General features: G+C 40.1%; 1 long non-coding RNA gene across 1 annotated transcript; it reads right to left on the bottom strand.

Moving 5' to 3' along the window:
* Positions 1–1,015: 1,015 nt before the first annotated feature.
* Positions 1,016–14,248, bottom strand: LOC148221742 (uncharacterized). Its single transcript, XR_015807487.1, has 3 exons — positions 10,485–14,248; positions 8,952–9,003; positions 1,016–8,128 (listed from the first exon to the last, which is right to left on the bottom strand). It is a non-coding gene; the product is annotated as an uncharacterized LOC148221742 (long non-coding RNA).
* Between the last annotated feature and the right edge of the window lie 10,888 nt (positions 14,249–25,136).

Here is a 25,136-nt window from a genome sequence, read left to right as displayed (position 1 = left end):
AAGTTTAATTAATACCCCTGGTAAACACAAGGCCTGGCAAAGGTCATTTGAAATATCCACTTCTGTTAGCAACTATATTGCAAAGGATGCACATTCAATACATTCTCACCTGAACTGTATAAAAAAAATGTCATTTGGGCTTTGGGGATAGACTGCTGCCTCATTAAGGTTAGTGAAACAGGAAGGGTTGGCTCTTCTGGACACTGAGGAATAATAATGCACATTTTTGCCCTTTGGTACAAAGCAGCAGATCTTTAAAATATAAGTTCAACCTGCTGTATTAACAAGGATCTTGCTGAAATTTCATTAGTAAACTAAAATACCCCAACAAACCAACCAAGAAATTAACAACAGTTCAATAGGCAAGATCAAAACATATTCAGAGTGATAAAAATCTACAGAAGTGATGGGTTGCAAGAGATGGTGCTATGGTAATAAACACCTAAGGATCTCAATTCATTTCTGACTGTGACACTAGGCAGACTCACAGCAGCTGTAATTGAAAGGTTAAGACCTGGCTTCCTAAGAAAAGGTGTAGTTAATGTGTCTGGGGTACCACTTCTAGGAGAAAATACATCTACTGGATTGACAAATTCAAATCAGGGAATACAATAGCATGGCAAGAGTACAGACGTGCCCTGGAAGTCTATTTGCTCAGATAGCCCAGTAATCAAACACAATAGCCTACTCCCTCAGGATGCTTTTTGTTACCCTGGGGAGAATCAGCCCGAAGATTTGTTCCTCCTGTGCAGAACATCCTCTCTTGAAAGAGCTTGTTTCTACTCTATTCCCTGGCACAACAAAGGTTAAAAAGATTTTTTGTTAATTTTATTTTATTTTATTTTCCTTTTATTTTCCTTTTCAAGAAATAAGTGAGCATTCAAGAGAGCAACGCTTTGGATTTAAAATATAACTCTGGAAGGGGAAAAAAGCAACAAATTAAATCCTCCTCTTCTCTAGCAGAGGATACAGTGTTGGCTTAGTGAACATCTTTTATCATTCAGATATGCTGTTACAGCACTCAGCCATGCCAAATATTTATTCAAAGGGAATTCCTTTTGATTTTCCTTTTATTCTGTACCTCATAAAACGTTCCAATACAGTAGTCATTATCTAATGATTATTCAGATGGACAGTGCCACCTTTATCTTAATTGTACATCCAACCTTGCTGCAAGCCTTGCAACCACATTGCTTATTTCAAAAGTCCATTTTCATCCATTGCACCAAAATAAAGACCTTTAACCTTGGGGTAGAAACAACAAAAGAAAAATCTTATGTTAAAGATTTAAATGGTATTTAAAATAATGAAGAGTAGAGGGAGGAGCAAATTATCTTGTTACTAGAAGCCACCTTCAATCAATTTTAATGAACAAATATTGTAAGATGCTGATAGATATGCATATTACCAAGCTAAAGGTTTAGAGTCTTTTATTTGAGATCTTTCCTAACTTGTGTAGAAAAGAATATTTCTATTATATCCGTATATTTTATATTTATTTGGTACATATTGGGTATTAATTGGATATTTATTTATTGGGCATTGCTGATGGTTTTAAATGTATATTTTATGAAAGGATCATCTATTAAAAGTGTTATATTGCTCTCAAAAACATTTTAGTTGAGAGTTAACAGCACATATTGATGAAAAATCCCTCTGCAAGAATAGAAAATGAATATGAAAATACAGGCAAGGACTGGACAACCTGAAGAAGCCTGGAACCAGTGGGATTAGCTGATTAAAAAAAAAAAATGTTACTGCTGTAACTGTATCATATGAGAAGATTAGGTGTGCTGTTTCTCACAGAATCACAATGCATCAACCTGTTACATTCTTCTAAATATAACACACTTCCAGTTTACAGAGTGCCTTTGTGAAGGAGCACAAGGGATGGAACAGCAGGGTGGGGTTTTCCTTCCCTCATTACAAACAAGCAGTCTGTGGAGCTTTACCTGCTTGTTCCTCTGGAGTCAGGCTCTGATGTTTTCCCCTGAATTTGCATTCCTGCCATTTTAGCAGGACTGCAAGAATGAAACTGGGAGTTGGTGCTCCTTTCCTGGGGGAGTGCAAGTGATCTGTGACACAGGGACAGCACCAGGCCATGCCAGCCTCACTGCTGGAGGTACAGCAACAGGAGTGTGCATCCTCCCACCAGGCTGAATTGCACCTCAGGAAGAAAAGAACAAGGAATCCTGAAGCTGCTTACTGTCACAACAGATGATGGTTTATTCTTGAAAAAAGAATGTTTATAGAGTAGAAGAAATCATCTTTGCATCCCACTCAGATCACAGGCTGGATGAGACTGAGTTTGGTATTTTAATCAGTGTGATCTGTTTGCAAGATGGTTGCAGAACAATATTTTGCTTACATGATGCTGTTTCTCTTACCCAGTTTGTTTCAATGATTTAGCTGTTTGGAAGACAGAGATGTGAGAAACAAAATAGTGGTGGTGACACAGTGAATAAAACCTACAGATCCCAGAAATCTTCCCAGGGGGAAAAAAAAGACAAATACTAAATTAGTGATGTGTCCATTCCTTCTGAATGTTAAGCAACATTCAAGACAGTAGTTTCAACTGAGGATTGGAGGGAAATACCATCACCTGAACCCAGGTGAGCTGCACCTCAAAATCATCAGATTTGGGGTGCAATATATGCAGAGTTCACTGGCACATTTGTGGCCAGCTGCCTTGCTCTGCCTGGGTGCTAATTCCAATGCCTGGGACCTGCTAACACTGGAGATGCACGGGCACAGCTCTTGGGCACAGCGTGGTGTGTGCCTGCAGGACCATCGAAGTTCTGACAGACAAAGAAAACAAAAAGGAGCATTAAAAAAAGAAAGGCAGGAACACCTCTGTTTTCTCAGGAGCTTCTGATGGATTATGTGTCTCCTTCTGTCCTGATGGGATGCCTTTAGATGGACTTTCCACCTCCATCCATATTGGAGCAGACTTTTGAATATTGATATTTATATATATATGTACATATAGGCATCACTATGATCTCTGTCACTTCTGTCTTAACACTCTACAAGTTAGTGCATTTTTTCACCTGAATCTGAATTCTGGAATCCTGAATCTCCTTTCCCATTGCTTGAATAAACCATTGGATTTGTGAAAGGTCTCACAGAACTCAGCCAGACCTATAGTACTGGACTGGTAAAATGCACTATTTGTAAATCTGTGATGATGGAAATTCTTATTGAACTCCACCAGACTGACAGTGCCGAAAAGACCACAATCAGAAATTAAGTGTAGCCACGCCCAGCCCCTCTGATTACTAAGGACAAGCTGGGACACAAGAGGGTTTATTTCCTGCCAAATTTCCATACCCTTAATGCAGCAGAAAATTTGTTGAAAAACAATGTAGAGTGCACTGTGCACCCCAGAGGAAACCATTAATCCACAGGTGATTTGCTCTTTATTAGAGGAAGATTGCCTCTGCAATGATGTGATCTCATTTCCTCACACCAACTTCTACTTCTCTTTTTATAAACTCCATAGAAAACTCTGACTTTAAAGAAGACAACATCTATGCATAACATTTTGTCATTTTCTCTAATTTTCTGTCTTTTCTAATAACTGCCAATGCTGTCTTTGTCTCAATTGCTCTATTTTTTATCTAAGCCTACACAAGCTTTTTTTATGGTAGTGTTCTGTTCATTTCCCCATTATTTCTTAGCTAAAACTTTCCAATTATTTTCTCTTTAGTTAAAAGACTTCACTTCTTCAAATTCACCCTGGGCAACTTCATTATTTTGCTTTCCAGCTATCTATCCAGTGTCAATTATAGGACCATTTTTTGCTGTGTTACCGAAGCAATGATAGTCCAGTTCTCTAACAGAGTGATAACAGCATTTGACTCACTTCTTTTTTTTTTAATTGCTCATGGATTTCAATCTAATTTGTGAAATTCATTTCTATTTTAAATACGAGGAAGTAGAAATGTGATGAGCTTTTAAATGAGTAGAGGCTGGGAATATAGATATCACTGCCCCTCTGTTCATTTTGACCTCATTTTGCTGGCAACCAGAGCTACCCACTATAAAAACGATTCAAAACAAATGGCTGATTTTTATTGATAAATGTGCCTAATTAGCAACATTTCAGAGGCACTTGACACCACCGAATCAAAGAACTGACCTTGATATCAGAATATTGTACCTCATTACACTGAGAAGGATACTGAGAATGAACAGCTATTTTATAAGTTCTTATTTCTCATATTATTATATCATCTTTAAAATGTGTAAGTTGCTATTAGAAGCATACCTTAACCAAGAAAACAGCTTCGGCTATTTTGGAGATACTTAGGTCTGGAGGTGAAAACAGTATTTACGTGTAATAATTGACTAATTAATTAAACCTAAAGTTCAGGCCTAATTTCTTTATAAGCTGGACTGTCACTTTTCAGATTTCCCACGTGGTTTCCATTGTGAGGTGCTGTGCTGCAGCAGGATGAATGGTTCATGTTCCTTGGCCTGTGTGGTGCACCCCAATCAAATTCTCATTCTTTCTGCAGGAGACATTTATGGCAGCTAACAAGGAAGAGCAGAGTGAAATCTTTGGGGAAGGGAAAACCGGGAGAGACCCAGCCTTGTGTTTCCTCAGGTTCCAAAGCCTTTCTGTGTAAAAAGTCATGTCAGGCATGGGAGGATGTGACCTCCCACATGCCCATACATAGAGATGCTGTCTGAACTACTGTGGGGCTTATACAGTTGGAAGTCTATATGAAATAAATGTTGAAAACATTAATTTTTTGTTATGATTCTTTAGATTTTCAGACATTTCCTAAAATTGCTGCCAAAACTTAAAGGAAGAATTCTATTTTTTCCATATAATACTTGAGTGTTTTACCTTTTGAAGGATATATCACCAATTCCACAAATACTATGTAATAAATACTATACTAAGATAGTATGAAGCTTCCACAGGTGATTGTTTTCATTTTTTTTGAGATCCTTTTCAGAACAAATGGCATTTGGAAGATGTGTTATCCCATGGCAAAAGGGAAAACAAGCTATGGGAAAGGAGCTGCATTTTGGTCCCTGTGACCCTGTTGTGGTGAAAAATGGGCAACACAGCAGAAGTGTGGCTCTCAGCTTTTCCTGATGGCTCCAGCAACATTGCCAGCTCCTGCTCCTTCTCAGAAATTTCACAGCCTGCTCTGAAAGTGCAAGAACCTCATCTGCTGTCAATGAATCCACGAAGGGCACCTTCATTTCAAGCTGTTAGAGGTTTGGATTTCTCAAGAAAACATAAATAGCTCTATGTCCTTCATGCTGTTGAGATTGTTTCAGGTAATTAGGGTGAGGGTGGTGAGGCACTGGCACAGGTTGCCATGACAAGTTGTGGATGTTCCATCACTTGAAGTGTTCAAGGCCAGGCTGGATGGGGCTTGGGTGAACTTGTGGAAGGTGTGGAAGGTGTCCCTGCCCATGAGAGTGGGGTTGGAAAGAGATTATTCCAAAATATTCTATGATAATTAGAAAACATCAAGCAGTCTGTTAATTAAATTCCAGCAGAGAATGACCCAGCCTTACCTGTCTCACACTCTTTCCTCTGCAGCAGCTCTCTGTGGAATGGTACATGGCACGAGTCTGCAACAATTCAGTGTTGTTAAAATTCCTGAGCTGATTAGGAACAGGCTTCTCTTCCCTCCTCCTTCCCTTATCTTACATTCAATGTCTTGCAGGGTGTTTTGTACCTGAATAAAATAAATGCTTTGCTGGCATGTTTCATAGTAACATACATGTATGGGCTTTGTGCTTCCTACAAGCCATCACTACTAATTTACATCAGGTAATTAATGTTTCATAAATATACAATAAGAGAAAGTCATTGCTCAAAGTCACTGCATCCTGAGTAGTCATAAGAACTACTTAACAGAGAAGTCTCTGGAAAAGAAGGGATTTTTTGTAAGTTTTCTTATCCTTTTGATGCTAGTGACTAATGACAGAATGTTATATTTTTATTAAGAGTAGAAACTGATGATAGAGTCAGACATCCTTGACAAATTATGTTTAGTCAGGACAATGTGCTGTTTTAAATGTGAGAGAGATACAAACAACAGCTCTCTGCTCAGGGCTGCAAAGCACTACTACAGCCAGACCATCAACCCAAGGATGACCCAAGACCATCAACCCATCATTCCCTTCTGAGGTTTTTATGAAGATATATTTATATGTATTTATACATATTTTTCAGTGTTCAGAGTCTTCTGAACATATTGAAGCTTTCCAAAAGTCTTTCTGTTGCTGATTACTTTACTGAGTTACTTTTCTCTCTCCTTCATTGCAAACCAGTCTCAAGAAAGTTTAGCTCAGAATCTACCCAAGTTGCACTCTTATTATTCTAAATTGAGATAACTAGCTCATACTAAAATTATCTTTCACTGAGAAACCTGGAATAATTTAGGAGAGAGTTGAAGACTGTGTCATTACTCATATCTGGAGGAGTTTGTATTTGAATATTGCCAATTAAAAGTGCCCTTAGAAATAGCTGAAATAGGAACAACTTCAGAAGCCTGTGTTGCTTTCTAATTATATCTTGCTCAGAATTAGAGGTCCTACAGCACTCAGCACTAACAGAAGCTGGAAATGGCATGCACTTCTTAGAGGGCTTTCACCAAACAATTTTTCTGGCTTGCACTGAATGTCTAGTGATTCCATAAATTTGACTATTCCATCAATGCTTCCAACATTTTGTGTAGGAAACAGCTTTTGTAACATCTTATCAACATCTTATACTGGTGTTTTTGTCAGAAAGTTTTTCTGCTCCAAAACCAATGCTTCACTGTTTTTTCATATCATTACGTTGTTTCTAATCTTCTCTTTGATTGTATTTTTAGCTGTCTGAGATTTCTTTTAGGCCTTTTACTTAGTCACTCTCATTTGGCTATTATTAAGTAATTCCTGGCTCCCAGATAGTTTTGCTGCTCTTTGAATAAACATCAAAGGTTCAATTCTAGTTTTATTGACACAGGAGTGGTAGAGAAGAAGAACCAGCTGTTTTTGTGTTGGAGATACCATGGTTTGACTGAATTTTCCACATATTAAAACATTCTTGTTGTATCTGAATGGCATCCCACATCCCTAAGAAAATTCCTCTGAAGTCATATCCAGGCAGGAGAGGAGATGGGTGTTTGTGTTGCTGGAATTGTCATCACCAATTCTCATCTTCTGGGATCTTTTACCAGACATTAGAGCCTAGGGCAGCCTTTGAGGTGCTCTGAGAGCATGGCAAGGGAAGGAACCAGCTGGATCCACTCTCCTGAGCATCTTTCTGTTCCAGCATCTGGTACTTGCTTAATAGGAGAAAAATATGCTTTGAATATTCCCACTTCAGTCAACCAATGCATTTAAATGAGAGCTCCACTCTGCTTCTTCAGTGAATATTCTTCCTTTCACATGTCTGAGTAGCTACAAGTTCCCTACAAGTAACCCACTGAATTTGCTTTTCCATGTATCTTCCACCACTGTAATTTCCTTTGGCTTGGCAATGTTATGGCATTTTATTTGAGGGACTTGTTTTAGGCCTCAGCTCCTGCAGGTTGAGATATCAGCACAGACATAGGCCAGAGTCCCAAAGGAGCACCTAGGATTACCAAAACATTAAATTTCTATAAGATATAGTTCTATAACCAGAGTATATGGGTCACATCTTCTCCTTGGCTCTATCTCTTGCATAAACACAAACCAGTAGGGAGCACTGTATGTTTAAGGTGATTTCTTGTCTTTTCATTTAATTTGCAGCTTACATGGTGTCTGTGCAGACATGGGGACAGCAGCACTGCTAAGCTCCAGAAGAAAAGGACTGTTTGATTCTGTGGTGTTGCTGAGTCAATGGACAATTCAAAATTACATTTACTTGTAGATGCTTGTTCTTCAACCCACAGGTAACTGCAATATTTCATGTATTTCCACCCAGCACAAACTCCTCACACACACAAATTTCATCTGGCTGGAGGCTTTGCTGTGAAGGCAGCATAACTGCATGGATTTTAAAGCAACATTCCAGGCTGACAGGCAGGTTACTGGGAGATGAACATGACGCAGGTCTTCAGTCTCAGATCCATTGCTTCTTTCTTTCACAAGTGCATGGTTCTCCTGGGTATTTTATTGCCAAGTTCTAGCAAAAAAACCCCAAAACAACCAACAAACCATAAACAACAACAACAACAACAAAAACACATGCCAGAGAAAAGCGAAACATTTATAATTTAAGAATAAATAATAAAGTTGCTGGAGGGTAGAAAAACCTTGAAAGTTATTAACTATGGTGGTAATGTCGATTTAAAATGGTAATGAAAAGCAGTCTGCTCTGAAAGAAAACTATTAAATACAGGCCCAAGTAACATTTTCAATCAGACCAACACCACTCCTATTACCTAACTTGCCCAAGGTTTACCTGAGGACCTGGGATTTTGGCTTCTGGCATTCTGGCAGACTCTAAGTTCATGGACACCATCTGATGCTCTGCTCTGACTGTTGGTTTTGACAGTTACATCAGAATAAAATTTTCCTGAAAGGATGAGCAAACCCATTAAACACAGAGGACTGAAACCAGGAGCTGACAGTGTTTTATAAAATGGTTCTGTAATGGTTGCAGTAGTTTCAATATTTGTTTTAACAGTCATTTGAAAGGAGCATCATCTGGTCTTTTGCCCTGGATTTTGTTGCAGGGCAACACCAAGTATGGGTTTACTCATCCTCTAAGATTCATCAAAGAGGTGCAGCACCCCCATTTGTTGTCTTTATCATGGTTGTGCCTCTTCTATGGCATGGTTGGTGTGGGATGGTGCTTGCCCCATTCCTGCCCTGTGCTGCCCCAGTTCTTTTTCATGTGGGACAACCCCCAGGACTTCCTGGGGGTTTGCTGGTGCTTATGGTCTCCTGCACGTTTTCCAAGAGGTTAAAGCCAAGTGGAAGCATCTTTATAGGTGTATTTGTACCTGGACTGAAGCTGGGTCACTTTGGGCTTCCACATTTTGTTGTCTCCGTGTTCTGAGTAAGTTCAGCAGGATGTAGGTTAGGAAAAAGAAAGGAGGGAAAAGGTGTAAAGAGAGCTCTTTTGGCTTCAGCTGGGCATTTACAACTGCACATTTGGACTTTGCATTATCTGATTTTCTCCCTATAACCCAGACTCCCTTCTCTCTTGGAATAATTTGTATTATGGTCTTTTTCCCCATCCAATCTCGTAACTGTTTTTGGTTTTTTGTGCATTTTTGTTTGTTTTGGTGGGGTTTTTTAATTGATTTTTTTTCTTATGAAAGCTGGGACAATTTATCTCTAATGCTTGAAGCAAAGATTAATCCAGTTTTTAAGAACTCACAGGGATCTGCCACTGGAGGCCCATGTGTTTACACAGGGTAGAAAGACTCCAAGCAGCTGTTGCTGCTCCTCCAGAAATGTGCATGGATACCAAGAAGTGTTTTCTCTTTGTTAGATTTGGTGCATGGGCATCTGGAACTGACCTCTAGGAGCAAATGTGATGACCCCAAATCACATGCACAGCATGTGTGTCTGAGGGCAGAAGTCAAAAGTTAGAACATGGGCATCATCTGTGGTTGCTAATTAGCACAGAGAGTTAGTTGAGATCACCAATTAATAGATGGAATTACTAGAGGTCACCTTTACTCCAAAATTTTGGCTCATGGTCACCCAAAGTCACTAATTATCACAGAGTTACCCCTGTACCCAAAGTTTCAGCTTGGGCTCATCTGAGATCACCAATTACATGGGGTTACTAGACATGATCTGTATTCCAAAATTTTGGCTCATGGTCATCTAAGATCACTAATTATCACATAAAGCTACTAGAGAACAACAATATCCCAACATTTCAGCTTCTGGTCATCTGAGACCAACCAGCTCTTTGTCTGGGGTATCAGTTGAAGTCACCAAATTAACAGTTCATTTATAACAAGAGATTCTGCTGAGCCTTGTACAAAGACATAAAGCAGAGTTACTGCTGGGGACAGTGTCAAATGTGATTATAAAACCACAAAATTATTTTATACCATGGTTATTAATTTCAAAAATCACAGACATGTTCACTATCTCTCCAGCTGCTCCCATCCATCACTTCCATTAGGCCATCCCTTCCAGCCATCCAACACTATTTTAACACTGTCTTTTCAACTGCAATATGATGTGAAAGCAAATCCCCGATTTTTTTCTAAAAAAAATGAGAGTAAGGGCAGGAACAACAGATAATAATTGATACATATAATCTTAAGGAGAATTAGTTTTCCCAACAATCTATCTCCTTAACCATGCTCTGTTTAACAAAATGTGCTTCCTGAACTTCATTGTCTATTGTGCACTAAGAATACAGAACACTATACAGGTGCCATAGGTGGCTGTATTTTAAGCAGGGGAAAACTTGGCAGATATTTGCAATCTCTGCAATACTGCATACAGAGATCTTCTCTGTAGCTCAGAATTCAAACCACATTTTTCAACCATAAAAAAGAAAGCCAAACCTTGCTGTGTTCAGACCTTCTCGTCTTTAGCCAGGTTTTAGCAGATATGTTGGAGATTACTCAATTGCAGTGAAACTGCAGGGATGCAGAGCAAACAGGAGTCCACTGCCTCAAGGCAGAAATGGATGCAGCAATGAGAATAAAGGTCTGCCTGGAAGGATAAAATTGCTTGATCACATCAAAAACATTTTTCAGGATAAAACTCAGAAACCAGGGAACAAAAATAAAAATTCCTTTTTTAATCACCCAAAATGAGCTGAGTGTGGCTTTGATTTTAAAAGGAAGGAGAAAGTTGCTAACACTGCAACCAAGACACCAAGTATGATTCTTCCCACTTTAGTTAACCACAGCATGTTCATTTGTGTCAGTGAGACACAGATGGGCCTCCAGCCTACAAACTGCAAATCCCATAAGGAACTGCTGCTTAAGCTAGAATTGATAAATTATAGATGGTAAATAACTAATGAAGTAATGCAATGATTTATATCACATTTAAAGTCCCACCTGCAGTCATATTGGGTAGGTTGGAGTATACACCAGTTCAGTGATTCTGGATTTGTATCTTTGGCATCCTCAGTCCTGAGGACAGCCTGACTCTTTAGATGATGACATACTTAACCTGCCCACCCACAGCCCTTCCAGTGAAATCCTGCTGCACAATGGCCAAATCTGACATCCCAGTGAGAACACAGCTGCTCTCAGAAACAAGGTTTAATACTCATCCACTAAATAAATTCTACTTTCCACTTCCCCTCTATTTCATTCACAGTTTCATTCTTTCTGCACTGTTCTCCAGCTTCTTTCCTTGCAAACCAAGCTCCTCCACTTCCTCTTCTACTTTGGGCCAGCACAGTCCTGCCTAGATGTGAAAAAAAATTCTCCCCCAAAGGTGGGAGTTATCTGCTGGTGCTGTGCTAATGAAGGGCTGTGGCTGATACAATTGTAATGCTTAAATAAAAGCAGAAAAGGTATGGAACTATGTGCCATGGGGAACTGGGTTGCTTTATAGAAATAAAGGAAAGGAGGAGATGAAAAGGTGAGGTAGTCTCTCATCACCAGACGTGACTTCACCTGTAGGCCTTCCTCTTGCCTCACAGCAATGACACTGGCTTTCTTTCACAGCAATTCATACATTTCAAAGAGCCAATAGCATAAAAGGATTCTAAAAATAGGTTAAAGCCTGAAACCAAAAAGCAGCTGTTTCATTAGCAACAAGAGAAGCAGAAGGGGAAAGAATTGTAGGACAGAGCTCCCTAAGTGTGCCAGATGACTTGCATTTCATGTATTTTATGCTAACAGACATTCTTCGAGAATCAGGACACATTTCAGAGGTACAGTAACTGATATAGCTAGAACCTGCTGTGTGTGCTCTTTTCTCCTTACACCAAGAAGGATTACTGAGAATCAGAGTCCTGGGACATGACACATACCAGCACTCCATATTACATGACATCCTACAGGATCATCTCACACTGGAAGAGGAAGCTTGCATCATTGCTGTGCTCTGATATGACAGCTGGACACGTACTCTGAACTTGTGCTTATAAAATATCAGTGTCACAAAGTGGATTCTCTCCATCCTACGCATCCTTGGACATTTGCACTTCTCCTGTAGAGAAAAAATCCTATCCATGAAGATCAACATTCACCCTTTATCCAAAGCCTCTGCAATTCATCACGGGCCAAGTTCATCATCTATCTTGGAATGACAGCTTGGAAACAAAATACAAGGGGTGAGAAGAATGAAGAGTGATTCAGTGTCCTCAGTCCAGCCAGGATTCACTGTGTTATCTGGCAAAAGAGGATATGAAAACCCATCCTAGTGTGTGAGTACACAGATACTTAAAACAGGTATTTGATTCAGACTGAGTTTAAGGATGGCAGATCTCAGAGCTCATGACATCATTAGACAGCTGGTATGAACACTCAGGTCAGAACTGAGATTAAAATAAATATCCAGCAGCTTTGTACACCACTGACAACTATATGATGTGAAAAGGGATTAAACAAATTGAAGATAAACCCTTCAGATTAAAAAGCGAGGGCAGGAAGAGATGCACCAATATTCAAGCTACAAGCAAGGCTTGGAAATGAGAAATTCAGTCCTAGTTTTATTAGATAGATGAATTGATCACAAATGCCTCATTTCTCAGTCTCCATATAACCCACTCCTAGGCTCAAACTCACCCTGAGACTGTCATAGCAGAGACCCCCCATAAGAGCCCTCAGTGCTGATCTTCCCAGAGTTTTGCCAGGCAGGGTGTGGGCAGCCAGCAGCCACTGGTGGTTCATGGCCTGTGGTATCCTCAAGGAGTGCAGCTCCCCGGGTACCCAGAGGCTCAGAAATGTGCCACACATGAGTTCTGTTCCCACGAAAAACATCACGAGTCCACATCAGCTGTGGGAAAACTGTGTGGGAGACAAAGCAGTCTCTCATCCTTCTTGTACTTCATCCCCACCGAGATGCTTTGCTGCCTACACCTGGTCCCTGCACATGGAATTCCTGCTCCTTTCATCAGCTTAGAAATGTTTGACAGGACCCAGCCTTCCCCACTGCTGCCTCTTGCAGCCCACAGCAAGCTCTGGGTACAGTGTGGGAGGCAGAGGTGTGTGGGTCACCTGCAGGGATCTGTTACTCCAGGTCCCACAGCAGTGACCGCTGAGGTGTAGCTGACATTCTTGCCTCTGTGGCACGGAGTTTATTTTCAGCACACGGTAAGGAGGGTCAGCAACCTCAGAGGAGTTTCAGAGAATTGCCAGGTCTGGCTGCATCAAGAGAGGTCCAGGCAGAGAGCCATAAGGAAAAGGAGGGCTGGGATAGGGCAACAGAGGGAAAGGAATTTGCCAATAAAACAGCAGATACTTGAGAGGGAAAGCAACTAAAACCCCTTTTCTTTTTCTGGCTAGCTTGTACAGATGGAGACCATACTGCCCCTAGACAAGGACCATGGTATTTTTGACAGCACAAAATGACCACAGTCAATTCAAGTGTTCATCTGCCAAAGTCACACCTGAAAATATGCTGCTATCTGGGCAAAGAAAGCAAAAGTGCTATCTGCACTGCCTCTCTCACTGCTTGCCTCAGTTTTAGCCTTGGAAGACACCCAGTGCTAGGCAGATGGGGTAGAACTGATCCAAATAAATCAATTAAGAGGTCCACATCTGAGCTACTTGGATTAGACTCTCTCTTGAATTGTTAATGGACATCATACAATTCATCATGCACTAAAATAGAGAGCTAAAATAAGACAGGTGAGTCATGCCTAAAAATAGATAATCACTTCCATTAACTAATAAGGGAAGCCTGGAGTGCCCAGTTCAGCAAATGTATATATATCTCAGGTGCCTGAGGTGGAGAGAAGTGAATCCCATCCCAGGTTATTGTCAGTAGCAGGAATGGCTCCTTTTCCGACAGTGCCTGCAGATCCACTGGGACAAACATTTGTGCTGTGCTTTGCTGCCTTTGGCTGACTCCCCCTACTCGAGTGCAAAGCCCAGGAACACGACAGCCAAGGCTGAGATGCACAGCACAGCTCCTGTCTCTTGTAAGGTATGTTCGAGCTGTGTGCCCCTCCTGCACATCACAGCTCCTAAAGCCAAGGCTTCCAGCCCTGGCTCCACACCTACAGCACTGCAGAAGAGCAAAGTGCCTTGTGTCAGAGGAGTGGCCATGGAACACGGTGTTCCTGCTGCTCCTGCCAGCCCCTTCCTGCCACAATTAAGGGTCAGTCCCTCAGTCAGCTCCCAAGACTAACACTTGATTGTGATCCTGTGAAACGGGGGTGAGGAGCTGCGGGAATAGAGATGGCTGCCTTGCGATTATCTTCAAGGTAGGTGGGGAAGAAAAGAGAGGGTCCCAGTGTGTCAGACCAGGTGGTTTAAGGGCAAAACTGCCTGGTGCTGACCAGGAGGGACTTTTACTGGCAGGGAAGTCACCTTTGGGGCTGAGAAGCAAATTGTGCTCTTGGAAAGAAATGCTCTTATGACAGAGAAGAAAAGACTTAATCTTGCAGGGTCTGAAAAAATCATTGGGAATACTTGCATGAATTTGAAAGCTTCATTTATCCATGTCTCCAGAGAGGCTGCAGTGGGGAACCTAGCCTAATCCAAAAACCATCCCTGCCTTCTGTGTCAATTCCAAAATTAGCAGGGCTTCTTTACATCAAATCTTCCCACATCCCTCTAATATCACAGCGTTTTTCTCATGATCACTGCTCCTCCATGACCACATTGGTACCTAAGATCTGCTTTCACAGTGGGAGACAATGACTCCCCTGGTGAAGACAGAGTGAGTGCTACTGAAGAAGCCCTTGGCTCACTGTTAGGTTTGCACAGCCAAAATCCTTTCCTTCAGGGAGGAGATGCATGATATTCTCACTGTGTATTAAGATTTTTATCAGGAGTTACTATGAAGAATTAGTTTTCTTCTTCAGCATGCCTAGACAACTAGTTGTCAGAAAACATTTATGGCTGCAGTGTGTCCTCTTTGCCCATGTTTCCCAGCTCACAGCCTCTGGACCCTCCTATCACCCAAGATAACCAATCCTTCACTGACAATGTCCCAGAGCAGTGCTGCACTCATCCTAGTAAATCCTGATGCTGGCCAGCAATCCTCTGCTAGCATGCAGGAACGAGGGAACAACTGTTTAAACTCACTGTTTATGCACCCAAAGTACCCGTGGGCACAGTCACAGATCCACTTTTAAGTACCTGTTTGTAGAGATACAGAATATAAAGAATTTAGTCAAGATACTCTGGAGTCATCAATAACTTAACATTGCAAAAATGTGAGCCTTTTGGGTGACTATCCTAATGAGTGCTGTGCAGATTCTTGGTAATTAGTCCTACAAATACCATCATTAAACTTTAAACTAATATAAAGAAAATGTGCAATTGAGCATGCTAATAATAACACCAGCCAGTTTGTTATACTGAATGTCTCCATAAAGATATTCTTTATAACACCTTTGGCACAACTGAGACCTTGCATAATTAAATTTGATTTCACTTTCTTACAACTCTAAGCATAACTGGAGATTTCTAATTAGTTACAATTATTCTTTTAGAAATGTGTTTCTATTTAGTGTAATCTTGTATTCTTCTAGCCAAATGCCTTATGTATTTATTATTATTATCTCCTACTGACAGCTTTTTAACTGAGACATTTTGACCGAGATAAATAACTACATGCCTCCCAACCACAATTCTTTGTGTGGCATCTGCTTTGGGTGGTAAAATAATTTACCAAGTGAAAAATAGCAGTTTATGGAGATAAGATAATTTTCCATTATACTATTTTAAGTAGAGATAAAAAGGCAGGGTGATTATCTTCTAAATCTAACATTTCCACACCCCACCCCACCAAAAGCTGCTAATAAAGTGGCCTCATTAATGAGACTTCCTCACTTAATTGTTTCTCTTCTGCCTAAAACAACAGACAAGTAGGCTGCAGTTTCTCTCAAGGTCTAAATTCCTGCCTAGCTCCATGCCCAGGAGCACTCCTCATGCCACTCTGGGAGATGCAGGACCAGGAACATCCCATGCCCAGGAAACCCACCACAGTACGTGTAAAATATGGCCCAGCAAAGGGACAGTCCCTGCAGTCCTGTCAGTGCAATCCAACCCAGCTCGTGTGCTACCTGAAGCCATGAGGTGCCAATTACAAGAGCAATTAAGCAAAAAATGCCAGTTTTCTGCACAGCTGTGCCCCAAGCTGAAAAAGCCCAGATGTGTTCTCTCACAGAGTTCATTCAAGCAAGAGGCAGAGGTTGAATTACCAGCTAAAATGGAAACAGACAAAAAGTGATAAATTGGAGAACAAACCACTGGAACTTATTTACTTCTTGAGAAATTAATGAACCCCATGAGCTCATAGGTTGCAAAGCAAATTAAATAAATGTCTTTCCCTTTTAAAATCTGGGGAATTACAGCAAGTGGAATTGACTTTATGCTTGTCTTCCCTCTAATTCACTACAGGTAGCAATCTGGTGAAACACAGAAGGGAAACGGCAAGACAAATCTATATCAAAATGAAAACAACATTAAATGAAGGAGCTGGAGCAGGTCATGGAATAGAGCATAACTTCAAACATTATATAAATTATTTTTTCATACTTACCATTTCCTTACTTTAAATTCACAGATGTAGGCCACAGTACACATTAGGAGCTGATTCTATCACACTCTATTTTGAAAAGATTGACCAGCAAGTTAAAAGTAAATAAAGTTAGAAAAGCATTTGTACTTAACACATGTACTGCAGGCTCTCAATGCCTTCTAGGTCAGTGCTGTATCTGACTTAGTTTGCAGTTTCCTCATCACCAAGCATTCAGAAATTCTATATATAACATATACATCATGCTACTAAAATAAATAATGAGTTGCTTTTATTTACTTGCAGATTTTGATGCATTGAGGTTGTTTATTCTCCATGCTTTCCACATTCCTTTTTTTGGACAGGTGCCTTAGAAATTTACCCTGGGGGTAGGGGAGAAAGAAGTTAAAGTTTTGAGGTTACAGTGTTTCAAAAAGCATACCAAGCCCTCCCCCCAGCATTTTTAGGTTAATGATACAATTGTAACATTTGGCAAAATTTTGAATATTAACAATTAAATTAGTTTTTGTAGGCTAAGTCTCAGACTCAGTCACTTTTCTCCAGAAATATACCTGACAAAATTGGTTTAAACAATTCAAACAGTTAAAATATTGAAATTGTGTGTCTACCGTGATAATTCTGGATGTTCACACCTGAAAGACAACTTGTATTAAAATTAAGACTGTAATTAAATCTGTAAAATTTGGATTTATAAAATAAACAAAATTAAATTTTTATTTATAAGGCTGTTTTGGTATCAAAAATGACTTGTTTACAGAATCTAGCAGAATCCAACTCACACGATTTTAATACGCCAACATCACTTATGATAGATTAAACAGGAGGTTTCATTTTTGACATATAAAGTTGTCTGTAGTAGGTCACTGACAGTAACCATCTGCTACAAAGCAGTAATGAGCTTTATAGTTTAATTAAAAATATTACTTCTCCTTTTCTGTATTAACAATGATTTCTTATCCTGTTCTCTTTATCTGTTTGTATTTGGCACAACTATTTCATTATTGATGTAAAGCAGCAATTCAAAATTTAATGATTAATTTTGATGTAAATTTTTCTCCTCTGAATAATTGATGTGAAGGCAGAGCAGAGGCATTTGGAGGCAGTTGTTATTCCTTCTGCCTCTGCACATCTCTCTGTAGTAGGCAGTGGGGCAGCCTCTGTCAATCCCCCTAGCAAACACAACTTTTGGGGGAGATGGCTTGAATTCCCCAGCCCTGTATCAGCCCAGATGGGGAATTATCTGAATCCAAATCTCTGCTCTGTCCTCCAAAAGCTGTACCTGCATCCTGCCCTAAGTACCTGATTTTGCATAAACTCCTCACCCTTCTGCTCACGAGGAGGCCACGGAGCTGCAGACAGCTGGTCCTGAAGCCTCATTTGTCCAAAGGCCTATCCAAAAATGCTCAAATGTAGGCAAAAGGCCATGCAGCAAAATGCTACTGCCCTACAGCATAAACTGTGCTTGTCAGTCGGGACTGAGCTGTGCTCTGCCCCTTTGCAAGGATATTTATCTGCTGGATTCATGGACAATACTTCTGGTTATCCCAAACTACTCCCATAGCACTAAAAGGACTCCAGCTCCATCTTCATCCAAACTCTCCCAACCCTGCTTTTCATTATTCAGTAATTCCTATTTACATTTATGGCCCAAGCCTGTAATTAAATCCCTGATAGTCCCCTAAACCCCAAGGGAGAAGCTATCTGGATCTACCCAGGCACCTCCTGGGAGAAACATCAAATCTTTTCCATGGTTTTAATACGGCTTGCATTATGTGATTTCCACAGCAATTAATATATTAAATAAAATCATAGAATGACCTCCTTTCATAATATTTAAGTTTTAAATTTCATTATAATCTAAAGAAAATACTCTGGAGTAGAAAACAGGTTATTCTGAGAAAGAAATGTCAGCGGCTTCCTCCCACTATGCCCTGCTAGCATTTTAATATATAAGTATTCTCTTTAAAAGTTAAATAGAATTGTAAGCTGTAAGAGGGAATAAATGTTATAAAGATAGAAATCTCTATTGCCATTTATGTGATAAGTTGAAAAAAACAACCCTCTTTGCATGCTTGGGGGTATTTTTCCCTCAGAAGTCACTTTTTAATCTGATTTAAATCCAATTAAGTCTGAACATCTAAAATGAAGAACAAGTCTTTGAATTTATGTAAAACTGATTTAACTAATCACTGCCTTACTGCAGAGCTACTAAGCAAACAAACTATGAAAAATAAATGTGAAATTAGATCCAAATCGCAGACAGCCTTGATTTTGTTTTTAAAATAAATAAATAATCATCCTGCACAAAGCATGGGCCTCTGTTTTCTACCAGCCAGTCAAAGCTGCAGTTATTAGATTTAAAAAATAATAGAATTATTTTATAGTTAAAAGAAAATTGTCACTGTCATTTAGAGAGCAGCGAAGGAAGACAGTAACACAGTTGCTCTTAGAAAATGGAGTGATTTATTGTAGAAGTACACACAGTTTATAGACTACTTCCTTGAACTAAGAATAGGATCAGCTCATTGGTTTAAGGAAGGCAACACTTCTTGTAAGCATGCTTTTACTAAAACATTACGTCAGGTAATTAGTCCAGGTATCCCATGCTTTACTCCGACTTTCTCATAAATCAAGCAACTTTGGTAGTCCACTAATATTTCAGAAGCGTGGCTGAGTCCTGGGAATTTCAATTCCTGCCATGTCTTATCTGTAACTGAAGCAAGACTGCATTAGTGTCATTGTGCTGTGGCATGGTGCATGTTACAGAATTCATAATTGTACAACTACAGGGAAAAGGAGTAACTTTAAAGCTCCCTGTCATACAATATCTCCCTTTAAAGCTGCCTTCTGTTTCATGTGTGGAAGCCCCTGTTTCATCAATGGGATGCCTCTGGAATCCTGCCAGAGGCTGTGAGGCTCAATGCCTGATAAGGCAGCTCTCTGCTGTGGATCACAGGCTCCATAGCTGCAGGCAAAGCTCCTCCCAGACAGATTAGTACAAATTAACGTGTGCATCCAGCAATCTTGCTGACATTTTTCCTTCCCCTCTCACACACATCCTCCCAACCACTGGAACTGGGCTCACAGAGCCTATCTAAAAAAGCACAACTGCAGGAGCAGCTCATTTCTGAAATACCTATCAGCTGTCTATCATAGCTCATATCCAGCTGCAAATGCTGTTTGCAACAGCTCAGAAACCCTGCAGCTATTCAGCTTGGGCAGTAAGAGCAAAGATGACAAGTCCAAAATGACAGCTCTTAACTCACTGCCTCATTCTTTCCCATTAAATAGAGCTTTTCCTCCTCCCCTTTGAACTATGTAACAGATTGCAAAGTTTCCAGAGAGCAAAAAGTGGGAAATCTCACATATGTGCCTTGGAGATATGTCTTAGGTGTGCACATGAGGAAAGAAAATTTCTAAAACCCCAGCACAGTTCTGTGCATCCAGCTCAGTGCTGTGGCAACAGCCAGCAGTCAGCTTCTGCTGTCATTTGTCTGTGCTTTTCCTCAAGGTTTAAGTGGAAGGATTGCTCAGCTATAGGTCATCTTCCATTTTTATAACACTTGATTTGATAACCCAAATTTACCTCAGGTTAAAAGAAAAACTCCAATCATTTTTAAGCCACTTGAGGATTCTCAAGTTGATTCATTCTACAACATATAAATGTTCCAATTTCTCATCTTGTTTGCAACCCCTTCCTAATAACCCTTGGCACTGAAGAGGATTAGGCAACAGATGATTTTTGCAAATCATATCACATTCACCAAGCATTAACTGAATGCCATTAAAGGTCCAAGCACCTCAGTTGGACTTGCAGGTATTTCTCTTCCTGCACAAAGAGCACTGAAGAGCTCACAGGAGACATCTGAAATGCAAGAGATTGTTATGCAAACAAACTCCAGGTTAGCTCCCAGCGTTTTGTCAGGGTTGGTTTTTATCCTGCATCTCTCCCTCCCAGGAATCAGCCAGCTGTAAGAAGCCTGGCTTCCTAAATCACCCTGCTGCACTGAAAGCTGCCCCACTATTGCCCTTTTACCTGGTATCTTTAGATATATTATAGTCCAGTTAGCCAAGGTGTCATGAGGGAACACATTTCTCTCCTTTCTTGTAGGAATGATATATTAGGTAATTTTTTTCCCCCTAAACATTTACAACCAGAAAAATTGAAAGAAAAACATACCATCAAGAGATTTGAACTATTTCTTCTCTGCTGTGGAAAAGGGTGCATTAGTTAAAAGGTAAAAAAAAGTGATGGATTTGTGGGAGGGCAAAATTAGCTATGATATATTTTAAAGTACTTTTGATATATTTATCAAAAGTCAAGATGTGCTTCAAAAGAAATCCCAGTACACTTTCAAAAAACTCCATGGCTTAAAAAAGATGCACTTAAGAAATGAATCAACACTTTTTTTTTTTCAATTTTGCATTGGGATTTATCAGTGTGGTACCAGTAGTAGGGAAGGTTTTGCTGCAGCAAATTCTAATTAGCACAGATCTTATCTAGGTTTGAGCACTCTAAATTCACAACAATAGGAAGAGATAGGTTTATGCACAAGGTATTTTTACAGCATTTAGAATGGAATAGTTTTCCCCTCTCCTGCCCATACTGCAGTGCCTGTAGGAAATGCAAAGAAAATAGGGTAGACATTGCTGATGGCAATGCACCAGTGAGGTGGCATTCATTATCTTCTCTTGTATAATTAGATTTAGGTATGTCACCATTTTAAATATAGCATAAGCTGTCGATTAACTTCTATTTCCTACTTATAAGCCCATAAACAGACTAAAGGAAAAGAAACGGGGGAGGGAGGAGTGCTGAGGGAGTGAGGCAAGGAAGGAAGAAGGCACAATTTGAGAATTGCTTGAGACTGCAATTGATCAGGAAAACAAGGTCTGGAACCTCCCAGGCACACAAATACACTCCTGTTATTGAAGGCTCAGCATGTGTTCCAGAGGACAGTCTAATCTATCCACCACTATCTACCCTGACCAGATAAAGTCCCTTTTCTTAATCCCCAGTCCTTCTGAACTTGAATCCACTGCTATTTAAGGTTGTCATAAAGTATTTTACTTGCTTTTCCATGCTATTACCTAATCAGTGAGTAAATTATATCCTAATAACTTGCACGTGTTCCCTTTGGCACAGGAGCAGAGGACAGGTAACTCTGCCTTCCTGAGCTGGCTGTAAACCACCCTATTTAAGCACTAATGGAAAAATCATACACGACAAGAGACCTTGGTCCTCATTCTGGATTAATATCAAGAAGAAACAGGTAATTTCTTCTTTAGCAAACTAAATTTTTTTTATCTTCTCCCCACTATTGTCTCAGTGCCTCATTAACCTTTACAATGCCTGTAACAGACAGAACAAGGCATTCAGCTCTCAGACACAGGAGCCAATGTGGGGATGCCCTGTGGGGGCTCCCCAGGCTGGGGCAGAGGGGAAGCAGGGCACAGGCACTGCCACATCACTTCTCTGGCTCCAGAACTGCACTGCTCACCACACCACTGGCTCCATGGACCACAGCTCCAGGAATGGCCACTGGGATAACAGCAGACAGCAACTCACAGGCTGGACCAGCATCTGGCAAGTTCAGGAGTCTGACCTGCAAAAGAGGCAGTGGTCAAAAATGGAATTAAATTGACAGTAAAAAACCTATCAGGGTTCTCATGTCTGCCATACTCTGGATGCACAAATCATGACAGGTGAGTGTCACTGACCTGTAAGTGTGTTTTCTTCAGAGAACAACAGCCTAAGTGAAAGCCACCATGTCAAGATATAATGGCCTTCCTTTCCCCAGCCTGAACTGGGGAAAGCTATGAAAAGCTATTAGAATATAAAAGGCAAAATATTTACTGCATGGTTATTTATACATGCTACATAGTCACATTGAATTATAATATTGCTCCCGCTTTTAGCTGCATTTTTAACCTTCTAGATTTTTCTTTTCTTTAAGCCAAAAGAGAACAATAAAGATGATAATATTTCATTGTATGCTCAGTGACTGCTAAAAATCTTGTGGTTTTGAGTTCTGCTAACATAGAACATATTCAGTATTTTGCTATCATGTATTAAATGTATTAAAACTAAATGGTAAAGCAACATGGCTCTGACTATCTCTGGTATTAGGAGAATTGTGAACTTTTGGAGTTTTTTGACAGAGAGAGAAATTATAAATATCAGCAAATATTCTTCAGTGCTTCACCAATGCTCCCCCTGAGGGATTTGTTTACTGCTTCAGGATATTAGACAGTTCATATATTTTACTTTTCCTGGTAGTAGCCAATTTGCAAGAAAGCAAATAATATAAAAATAGCTACTTACTCAGTAACAAGCAGTACAGTACATTATCATTCGACATTGATGTTGTTAGAGCATAGCAAATCGATAATCAGTTCTTATCCTGTAACTTTGTAAACCATCTGCTTCTATCATTGCAAAGCATGCTCGGCTGCAGCAAAGCCATCCTAACAAACAATTTGCTTTATAATGTCTGAAGACAATGTATCAAAAGCTTTCTAAATGCATCACCATTTAAATAAGTGGAATGGTTGGGTTATAGAGAGATTCTGCAGAGAGAGATAAATTGTAACTCCCTGTTACACCCTTGCCAGAAGAGTATTTTGTTTACCTTTCAAACTCAGAGTTTGTGGTTATATGGTCTATTATGTTGTTAGATCCTACATGGCAATTTTATTACCATTTATCACAAAATTGGAGCAGGCTCACAATGAGCAGCTGAAAGCAGCGTGCTCCAACCTCACCCAAAGAGCTCCTGCTCTGCTCAGTCTGTCCACAGGTGAGTGGTCAGCTCACCTGTGTGCTCAGTTCATGCACCCAAAATTCCCTGCAGCAGCCCTCAAAGGTGCCTACTGCACTTCACTCAACAACTACAGACCTCAGCACTCTTTCAAGGTACAGTTTCATTAAATATCTAATATCTGAGAACAACTTGGGAAGAGCTACACTGTCACTGTAAACTCTCATGCACCCCACGGAATGTTCAAGAAACATTCCACTGGGGACGAAGGTGGGGATGTGGGGTGGGAAAGGCAGAACTGCAAGCAGCTCACAAAGCTCCAAGGCTCCAGGAATTGCTTTAAAGCTGCTGCTAGAGTCATTGATTTGTTAAGAGTCACTGGATTCCTCATGGAGTTGGCTCCTCATTAGAAAGAAAAGGGCAGTGTAGAGCTGGGGTCCCAGTCCTGCTCTGTTCTACCCACAGCCCTTTGCTCCTGGGATAAATCTTGTCTTTACACCCCCAGCCAGGACATGCCATGCTGCTGGCTGGCTGCTCTGCCTGCCCTGGCACAGCCCCACTCCCATGGGGCTCCAAGACCCACCCTCCTGCTCTTGGACATTCAACCAGTGGCCAGGATCAGCTTCTTTTCTAAATAAAATCAAAAGGTGGAAGTAGTTTCCAACCTTGTGTGTCCACATTCTAAAGACAAATGAAAAAAGTATCTAACTGTATTTTAGTATACTGACTCCTTTGGACTCCTTTTCTTTGCTTCCTTGGCTTAGGAGCCTTTCCTATAAATCACTTCCTCATTTAGTGTCACCAACTTCACAAATTAATTTGTCTTTGCTAAACATCATCACCTGTGTTGATATCACCTGGCTCTTCCACCCATGTGTTTCTCTTGCATGGTCCTCTTCTAATTTAAACAGTCCAATGATACAAAATTTTCAGCATTAAGTACTATTAGTTTCATTTTCTTCATTTCAGCTCCTCTTGTCTTTCATGCAGAAAGCCAAAGGAATGTTTATAACCCAGATAACTCAGTGATGTTCCATTACAGACTTGATAATGGCTTTCCAGTTCCTGAACTGTTACCACTTCTTTGCATCTGGTGCCAGCCTGAGCTTAATAAACCATTTATTTTTGCTATAGGCAGTACTCTCATGTCATAAAAAATGCAGAAATCTCATTCTGAAGTTCCTGCTTACTTGGCATAATGCTTTATTTTCATTTTGGTTCTCTCCCTTCCATTTTCAAACTTTGATTTCTTTGCCTTGATTACCAAACATCACCCCACATATACAGAAAATTTCATTAACCAAGATCTTTTTCACAGTTCTGAAATTGTAAAAGCTGCAATTTTTGACCACCACTGAACTGAGAGGCTTCACTGAAGCTCCTAACCCTCTCCTTATTTTTCAGCTATCACAAATAATTTATCTGTTTTAAAGTACAATCTGATAATCACACAGGCCAGTCACACATCACAATTTTTTAAAATTCCTGTTTTCCTGATCAGTTTATTTCACTTTGATTACACTTGTTGAAAGATAAATTTTGGATAGGATGTATTTTCTGCACAAAAATGAGTCTGCATGCACAGTTACAATAGTTAGATCCCACCATGACTCAATGGCATGAGTGCTAGATGAGTAACTTTCCTGCATTAGAGCTAGTGCTAAAAATCTGGCATTGCTCCTACACTATGGCATACCCATTATGAACTAAAATCACTAAATGTACACACTTCTGTATTTTTTTGCTCAGTGCCAAAGATTTAGTGTCTCTTATTTT

The sequence above is a fragment of the Sturnus vulgaris genome, chromosome 18 (assembly GCF_052056855.1).
Source record: "Sturnus vulgaris isolate bStuVul1 chromosome 18, bStuVul1.hap1, whole genome shotgun sequence".
Classification (NCBI taxonomy): Eukaryota; Metazoa; Chordata; class Aves; order Passeriformes; family Sturnidae; genus Sturnus; species Sturnus vulgaris.
This window is presented reverse-complemented; position numbering and strand designations above follow the sequence as displayed.